This window comes from Macaca fascicularis, chromosome 10, assembly GCF_037993035.2.
Source record: "Macaca fascicularis isolate 582-1 chromosome 10, T2T-MFA8v1.1".
Taxonomy (NCBI): domain Eukaryota; kingdom Metazoa; phylum Chordata; class Mammalia; order Primates; family Cercopithecidae; genus Macaca; species Macaca fascicularis.
Window position 1 is genome coordinate 105369302 of NC_088384.1, and position 8523 is coordinate 105377824.

The following is an 8523-nucleotide window of genomic DNA, read 5'->3' on the forward strand; positions in this document are numbered from 1 at the left end:
CCTGACCTTGTGATCTGCCCACCTCGGCCTCCCAAACTGCTGGGATTACAGGCGTGAGCCACTGCGCCTGGCCTGGGACCTCTAGATTTCTAAAATGGCTCCTGGTATTGACTCAGAATCCCCTCCCCTTGACTAGGCTGGACCTAGTGTAACTTCTGAGTCTTACTAGCTCTTTTTCTTACTCTCCTTAGCTTGCTCACTTTTTTTTTTTTTTTTTTTTTTGAGATCTCAGCTCACTGCAACCTCTGCCCCCTGGGTTTAAGCAAATTCTCCTGCCTCACCCTCCCAAGTAGCTTGGATTACCACGCCTGGCTAATTTTTACATAGTTAGTAGAGGGGGTTCACCATTTTGGCCAGGCTGGTCTTGAACTCCTGACCCCAAGTGATCTGCAGACCTCTGCCTCCCAAAGTGTTGGGATTACAGGCATGAGCCACCACGCCTGGCCTAGCTTGCTCACTTTTAAATAAGCTGCCATGTTGGGAGAGGCCAATGTAGCAATCAACTGAGGGTGAACCATTAGTGTGGGAGGAGTAATCCAACAACCATGTAAGTTTGTAAGTACACATGGTTGTTGGATTACTTTCTATAGCGGAGGCTTGATGTCTGCCACCCCAGCAGACTTCTCAGAGATGCTTGTGAGAAACCTTGAAACAGGACCCACCCAGATTGTGCGTGGATTTCTGACCTATGGGAAATGTACTTCAAGCCACTAGGTTTTGAGATAACTTGCTACAAAGCAGTAAATTCACAACTCTGTAATGCCCACTCTAAAGGTCCTGACATGGGCATCTCCATTACCTTAGTCATTACCTAAGTCATCTCCATTACCTAAGTCTACTTCAGTTTCTCTGCACAGCATTTGAAGCGTTTATGTCTGGCCCCAATCTGCATTTTCATACTTAACATGCATTTGACTTAACATGTCCAAAACTAGATGCCTGATGCTTCACTCCCCTAACCCCATTCCCTACAAGTCTGTGCTTCCTCTAATCTTCCCTTCCCAGGTATTGGCGACACCAGCAGTCCAGCTGGTCAGGAGCTATGGAATCAACCTCATGTACCCTGTGAATCCCCTCAGCAAATCCTATTGGTTCTACCTTCAAAATACGTCTGAAACCCACCCCCTCTTAGCATCTTCATTGCTACCACCTTGGTACAGACCATCAAACAAGCTTGGAATACCGGTCTCTACTTCAACCTTTGCTCCCTACAGTCAATTCAGATGGAACCAGAGCGATCTGTGAAAACCTGAATTAGGTATGGAGCTCTTTGCTCAGAAGCCTCCAGTGTCTCCCCACCTCACACAGTAAAAGCCAAAATCCATTAGGGCCTACATGACCTTCCCCTTCCCTTTACCTCCCAACTTTATCTCTTCCCTTTCAATCTTAGCCACGTGGGCCCCCTGACTTCTCCATTCCTTTAGGATTATTCCAACCTCAGTATCTTAGCACTTGTTTTTCCCTCTGCCTGGAATGACCAGCCCTAGACCTGCAGAGCTTTGCATGGCTGTCTGCCTTGCGTCCTTCAGGTATTTGCTCAAATATCCCCTCTGGGGAACCAATCATCTTCCTTATCACTTTCTATTCCCTTACCTGGTTTTTAATTTTTTTAAATAGAGACTATGTTGCTCAGGCTGGTTTCAAACTCCTGGGCTCAAGGGATCCTCCCTATTTGGCCTCCCAAAGTGCTAGAACTACAGGCATGAGCCACCATGCCTGGCCATGTTTTTACCTACTGCCTAACACATACTGCCTATGCGTATGGTATATATATACATGTGTATATACATCTGTATATGTGTATAGTGTGTTATACAGCTGGTAAGTGGCAGAGCATGCATTTGGTTCTGCCAGTCTGGCTCTTGTATTTCTGGGGTTTTTGTAGACGGAGTCTTGCTCTGTCCCCCAGGCTGGAGTGCAATCTCGGCTCCCTGCAACCTTCGCCTCTTGTGTTCACACAATTCTCCTGTTTCAGCCTCCTGAGTAGCTGGGATTACAGACACCCGCGCAGTGTGTCTTAATTTTTGTATTTTTAGTAGAGGTGAGTTTTCACCATGTTGGCCAGGCTGGTCTCGAACTCCTGTCCTCAAATGATCCACCTGCCTAGGCCTCCCAAAGTGCTGGGATTACAGGAGTGATCCACTGTGCCTGGCCTGGCACTTGTATTTGTAACCCTTGGCTTAATTGCAGTATGTTACTTAAATGCAGTCTAATGGATACAGGGAAGAGATAATTTCTGGCTCTTAAAAGCTCAAATGCTTTTGCTGGATTTCTGTGTTGATGAGATACCACTGAGGTCAGAAATGGCCCCAAATACCTGCCAGCCAAGGGCCAGCTTCCTGGAGAACTCCCAGCCACACCTATAGTCTCAGCTTTGCTGTTGCTTTTTTGAGCTTCAAGGTAGTTGTAGGCCTCTAATGATCAAACTATTTGCAACCCGTCTCTAGCTTTAGCTCCCACGAGTCCCACCAAACATTTGATGCTTCAGTCTAGTTTTAGCTCTTCGTCGTCTTGACTGAGGAGTCCTTTCCTTCTATAAGCTTCAGTTTCCTCATCTGTGAAATGAGGTTTATTGGGGGCTTGCCACGTGCTGATATTGTGCTATTACCTTATTTAATCTATACCCCAACTCTGTTATTACCCTATTTTATAGATAGGAAAACAGGCTCAGGGAGGTTTGGTGAGTTCATACACCTTGAAGGTGGTTCTTGGAAGCTGGGATGTGAACCAGTACTATCCTAGGCCCCTAATTTGCCAGGGCCTTTGCTTAAGACCCTCACCAACTGCATGGGTAAAAGCACAAGCATGGCCAGGCGCAGTGGCTCACGCCTGTAATCCCAGCACTTTGGGAGGCCAAGGTGGGCAGATCACGAGGTCAAGAGATCGAGACCATCCTGGCCAACATGGTGAAAACCCGTCTGTACTAAAAATAAAAAATTAGCTGGGCGTGGTAGCATGTGCCTGTAGTCCCAGCTACTTGGGAGGTTGAGGCAGGGGAATCACTTGAACCCTGAAGGTGGAGGTTACAGTGAGCTGAGATTGCACCACTGCACTGCAGCCTGACAACAGAGTGAGACTCCATCTCAAAACAAAAACAAACAAAAAAACCCACACAAGCATTTCTGGGAAGCTGTGGGAAAAAATAAGAGATTCACAATGTCTTCCAGAATTTTAGCTGAGAGGTGGTGGTATTATATCCCCCGTACCTCACTATACGTTTTCTGGGAACAGAGCAGTTTTACAAACGATTTGGAGCTTGGGCTTGCTTATTCCCAGCTCCTGGCAGACAGCAGTAACTTCCCCAGATCTCCTGTCTATAAAGTGGGCATAACATGTCTTTCCTCCTGGAGTTACTGTGAGGATCAAATGAAAATGTGTCCTCTAAATGCTTGGCCACAGGGTTAGGTCAGTAATAGTCATCTTCATCAGAGTGAAAAGGAATAAACTAGTGATTGTGCAACAACTTGGATGAACCCCGGAGACGTGACGCTGAGTGAGGGAAGCCAGCCTCAAATCTCAAATGGTCACATGCTGTGTGATTCCATTTGACATTCTGGAAAAGACAAAGGTATGATGATTGGGAAGAGATGATGGTGTTGCCAGAAGTTAGGATGGGTGGCGGATATGGATGTGAAGGGATCACACAAGGAAGTCTTTGGGGTATCATGAGTGCGGTAGTGGTTACATGAATGTGTACATGTGTTAAGATTCATAGTACTGGGCCAGGCATGGTGGCTTACGCCTGTAATCCCAGCACTTGGGGAGGCCAACCCCTAAGGTAGGTGGATCACCTTAGGTTAGGAATTTGAGACCACCCCGGCTAACGTCATGAAACCCCATCTCTACTAAAAATACAAAAATTAGCTGGGCGTGGTGGTGCATGCCTGTAATCCCAGCCACTTGGGAGGCTGAGGCAGGAGAATCGCTTGAACCTGGAAGGTGGAGGCTGCAGTGAGCTGAGATTGCACGATTTCACTCTAGCCTGGGCAATAGAGTGAGACTCCGTCTCAAAACAAAACAAAAACCCAGATTTATAGAACGGTACAGCAAAATAAAAAATAGTTTTATTGTATGGCAATTTTTTTTATTATTTATTTTTGAGACAGGGTCTTGCTCTGTCACCCAGGCTAGAGTGCAGTGGTACAACCACAGCTCACTGCAGCCTTGACTTCCCAGGCTCAAGCAATCCTCCTACCTCAGCGTCCTGAGTAGCTGGGACTACAGGTGTGTGTTACCACACTCAGCTAATTTTTAAATTTTTTGTAGAGATAGGGGTCTCACTATATTGCTGGAGTTGATCTCGAACTCCTGGCCACAAGCGATCCTCCTGCCTCACCCTCCCAAAGTGCTTTTAAAAATGTTAACATGCCGGGTGCGGTGGCTCAAGCCTGTAATCCCAGCACTTTGGGAGGCCGAGGCGGGCGGATCACAAGGTCAGGAGATCGAGACCACAGTGAAACCCCGTCTCTACTAAAAATACAAAAAATTAGCCGGGCGCGGTGGCGGGCGCCTGTAGTCCTAGCTACTCAGGAGGCTGAGGCAGGAGAATGGCGTGAACCCAGGAGGCGGAGCTTGCAGTGAGCCGAGATCGCGCCACTGCACTCCAGCCTGGGCAACAGCGTGAGACTCCGTCTCAAAAAATAAAAAATAAAAAATAAAAAAAAAAATAAAATAAAATAAAAATAAAAATGTTAACAAACAGGCCGGGCGCGGTGGCTCAAGCCTGTAATCCCAGCACTTTGGGAGGCCGAGACGGGCGGATCACGAGGTCAGGAGATCGAGACCATCCTGGCTAACACGGTGAAACCCCGTCTCTACTAAAAAAAATACAAAAAACTAGCCGGGCGAGGTGGCGGGCGCCTGGAGTCCCAGCTACTCGGGAGGCTGAGGCAGGAGAATGGCGTGAACCCAGGAGGCGGAGCTTGCAGTGAGCTGAGATCCGGCCACTGCACTCCAGTCTGGGCGACAGAGCGAGACTCCGTCTCAAAAAAAAATAAAAAAATAAAAAAAAATAAAAATGTTAACAAACATAGTCTCTGGAGTTAGACTTGGGTTCAAATCCTGGATTTGCTATGTATTAGCCATTGGCTCAATCTTCTTTTTCTTTTCTTAGATTTTGCCTGCCTGAGTTCCTCTAGTAGTGGCCATGATTGCCAGAGAAGATAGAGCAGGTCCCTCCCAGGACTTGCAACTCCAGCCTGTGTCTGCAGGGGGTGCTGTAGGGACTGATTTCTCCAGCCCATGGCAAGAGGCCTTCATCTTGTGCCTGGAAAGAGGGAAGTCCAAGTCTGTCTGGCAGAGATGGTGCAGATGGGCAAGTTTTTCAGACACTGCAGCCAGCACTTCTGGGACCGCAGCAGTGGAGCCTGCAGAGGGCCAGTTCCCCAGGCGTGGGCTATTGCCACTGTCACTTACAGACTCCTCATGTGATAAACAACCCCTAAACAGATTTATCCACAGTCTCTCCATCCTAACAAGTCAGTGATCAGTTTTCACTTTTCCACGTTCCCTTCTGTCTCCATTATGTTCCCATAGTGGGGCAGCTTCTACCTGCATGGTTGGAGCTTCCCATTTTTAAAGAGGCCAGAAATCCTTTAAAGTTCTTTAAAATGTTTGTAGCCTGTTCCAATTTTGTAAACTGTGAAGACTGAGCAACACACATGCATGGGCCTCATATGGCCTGGAGGCCACCAGCTGGAGACCTCTGTAGCTTGTGTCCCTTTCAGCACTGTTCTTGTCATTCCTGAGCTGGGATGCCAGCTGAAACATAGGATGCTCAGTTAAATTTGAATTTCTTTCTTTCTTTCTTTCTTTTTTTTCTTGAAATGGAGTCTCGCTCTGTCGCCAGGCTGGAGTGCAGTGGCGTGATCTCAGCTCTCTGCAACCTCTGCCTCCCTAGTTCAAGCAATTCTCCTGCCTCAGCCTCCCGAGTAGCTGGGATTACAGGTGCGCACCACCACATCCAGCTAATTTTTGTATTTTTAGTAGAGACGGGGTTTCACCATGTTGGCCAGGATGGTCTTGATCTCCTAACCTCATGATCCACCCGCCTCGGCCTCCCCAAGTGCTGGGATTACAGGTGTGAACCACCACGCCTGGTCGATGGCATTCATTCTTTAAGATGCAGCCTCCGTGGACCTCGTACCTTCTCAGTAATTTCCATATTCTTTGCTGACTTGGGTTTTTCCTCCAAAATTGTCTGGGAGAAATTGAGGTTTGTGGAGTTTCCCAATGGCTAGTTTCCAAACTGGCTTCAAAGCCTGGGCTTGTGGAATTGGCAGGGTCTGCAGCCAGCCTAACCCATCCTTCGGTCGCAGCCTCCCATGGTCCTGATATTAATTCATCACAGGTCTGTTTAGAAGGTGGCAGAAACAGACCGTCTTGGGCTTATTTATATCTGTGACTTTTTTTTGGGGCTGCAAATGTTCTATTTCTTTTTTTTTTTTTTTTTTGAGACGGAGTCTCGCTCTGTCACCCAGGCTGGAGTGCGGTGGCCGGATCTCAGCTCACTGCAAGCTCCGCCTCCCGGGTTCACGCCATTCTCCTGCTCAGCCTCCCGAGTAGCTGGGACTATAGGCGCCCGCCACCTCGCCCGGCTAGTTTTTTTGTATTTTTTAGTAGAGACGGGGTTTCACCGTGTTAGCCTGGATGGTCTCGATCTCCTGACCTCGTGATCCGCCCGTCTCGGCCTCCCAAAGTGCTGGGATTACAGGCGTGAGCCACCGCGCCCGGCCTATATCTGTGACTTTTTTTAAAAGACAGAAAAGGAGAAATCTGGATCCTTTCCCTTGTCAGCCTCCTTTAACTAAATGGTCTTTTGCTAAAATAGACTGGTCCTACTGTGTGGGTAGGAAGGGTTGAGATGGGAGTGGGCCGAGTGGGCGAGAACTTTTTTTTTTGCCCTGATATTAAAATGGCAGCATGTGCAGTCTTCTGCCTCTGCCCAGGTTGGCCTGATGTTTTCATAGGGAGAGAGGCCGCTTGTTGAGTGTGGTGGTGTTTATCATAGTGTATGTTAGGCTGCCTGAAACATCCCTCGCTGTCGTACCTTTCAGCCAACTCTAACGTACCTCTCTCAGCCTGATTTCTCCCCACTTGAGTTATAATAACAACAACTGCCTTTTAAAAAATTTCCTACTGGGCTTCATGCTAGGTACTTTCCATGTTTTATTTTTATTTATTTAGTTTTTGAGGCAGAGTCTCACTCTGTCCCCCATGCTGGAGTCCAGTGGTGTGATCGCAGCTCACTGCAGCCTCAAACTCCGGGGCTCAAGCGAGCCTCCTGCCTCAGCCTCCTGAATAGCTGGGACTACAGGCGTGTGCTACCACACCCGGCTGATTTTTCTATTTTTTTGTACAGACAGTGTCTCCCTTTGTTGCCCAGGCTGATCTCTCCTGGGCTCAAGCAATCCTCCTGCCTCAACCTCCCAAAGTATTGGGATTACTGGTGTGAGCCACCATGGTATGTTTTAAATAATTTATTCTTGGCCGGGCGCGGTGGCTCATGCCTGTAATCCCAGCACTTTGGAAGGCCGAGGCGGGCGGATCACAAGGTCAGGAGACCGAGACCATGGTGAAACCCCGTCTCTACTAAAAATAGAAAAAAAAAAAATTAGCCGGGCGCAGTGGCGGGCGCCTGTAGTCCCAACTACTCGGGAGGCTGAGGCCGGAGAATGGCGTGAACCCGGGAGGCGGAGCTTGCAGTGAGCCGAGATTGCGCCACTGCACTCCAGCCTGGGTGACAGAGCGAGACTCCGTCTCAAAAAATAAAATAAAATAAAATAAAATAAAATAAAATAAAATAAAATAAAATAATTTATTCTTCACCTCAGGTGAGTGAGGTAATATCCCAGTTTTACAGATAAGGAAACAGATTGGGCAGGGGAAGTGACTTGCCTCAGATGCACAATAAATGGCTCCGCCAGTGTCTTCCTTGGCGCCTCCAGGTCCCCTTGTCACCCTTGTCCCCTCTGCTCCTCTCTGCTCCATGCTTCTGGAGCATGAACTGCATTAACAGCTCCTTGTCTGGTGGCCTCAAGGTTCCCCAGGAGGCAGGGAGGGTGAGGCTGAGATGTGTGTTCCCCTAAGGCACATGCCTCAGCCTGGCCGCCTCTGTTTAAGGCCACAGGCCCTCAAGTGCTTCCCCACCTGACTTTCCAGGCTCGGGTAACTGCTTCCTGCCTGCCCCGTCAGGTGTAGGGGGTGCTTCATGGGTCAACACTAGCTTATGTGGTTTCCTTATATCCTGGGCACACCTTTGTTATTCTCAAATTACACTCTGCTTGAACTATTCTCTATCCAGCGGGTTGTGACTATCCAGAGGCGGAGTTGGGATTTGAACCCCAGGACTTCAAAATAAGCTCTGTGCAAATGGCCTCCCAGAGCTGCCTGCTGGTTTCTTCTGCCAGGCCCGGCTTCTCCATTCTGGCTTGGACCATGGTCTGCTGTCATTTCCACAACAATTGCAGGAAGTTGCCAAATGCGTTCTCTGTGACTGCCAGGCTGATGACCCTGTTTAAAAGC

The 8523-nt window shown here is 48.4% G+C and overlaps 1 long non-coding RNA gene across 1 annotated transcript; it reads left to right on the forward strand.

Moving 5' to 3' along the window:
* Positions 1–1005: 1005 nt before the first annotated feature.
* On the forward strand, positions 1006–6412 carry LOC141407936 (uncharacterized). Its single transcript, XR_012419532.1, has 2 exons — positions 1006–1258; positions 5114–6412. It is a non-coding gene; the product is annotated as an uncharacterized lncRNA (long non-coding RNA).
* Positions 6413–8523: the final 2111 nt, after the last annotated feature.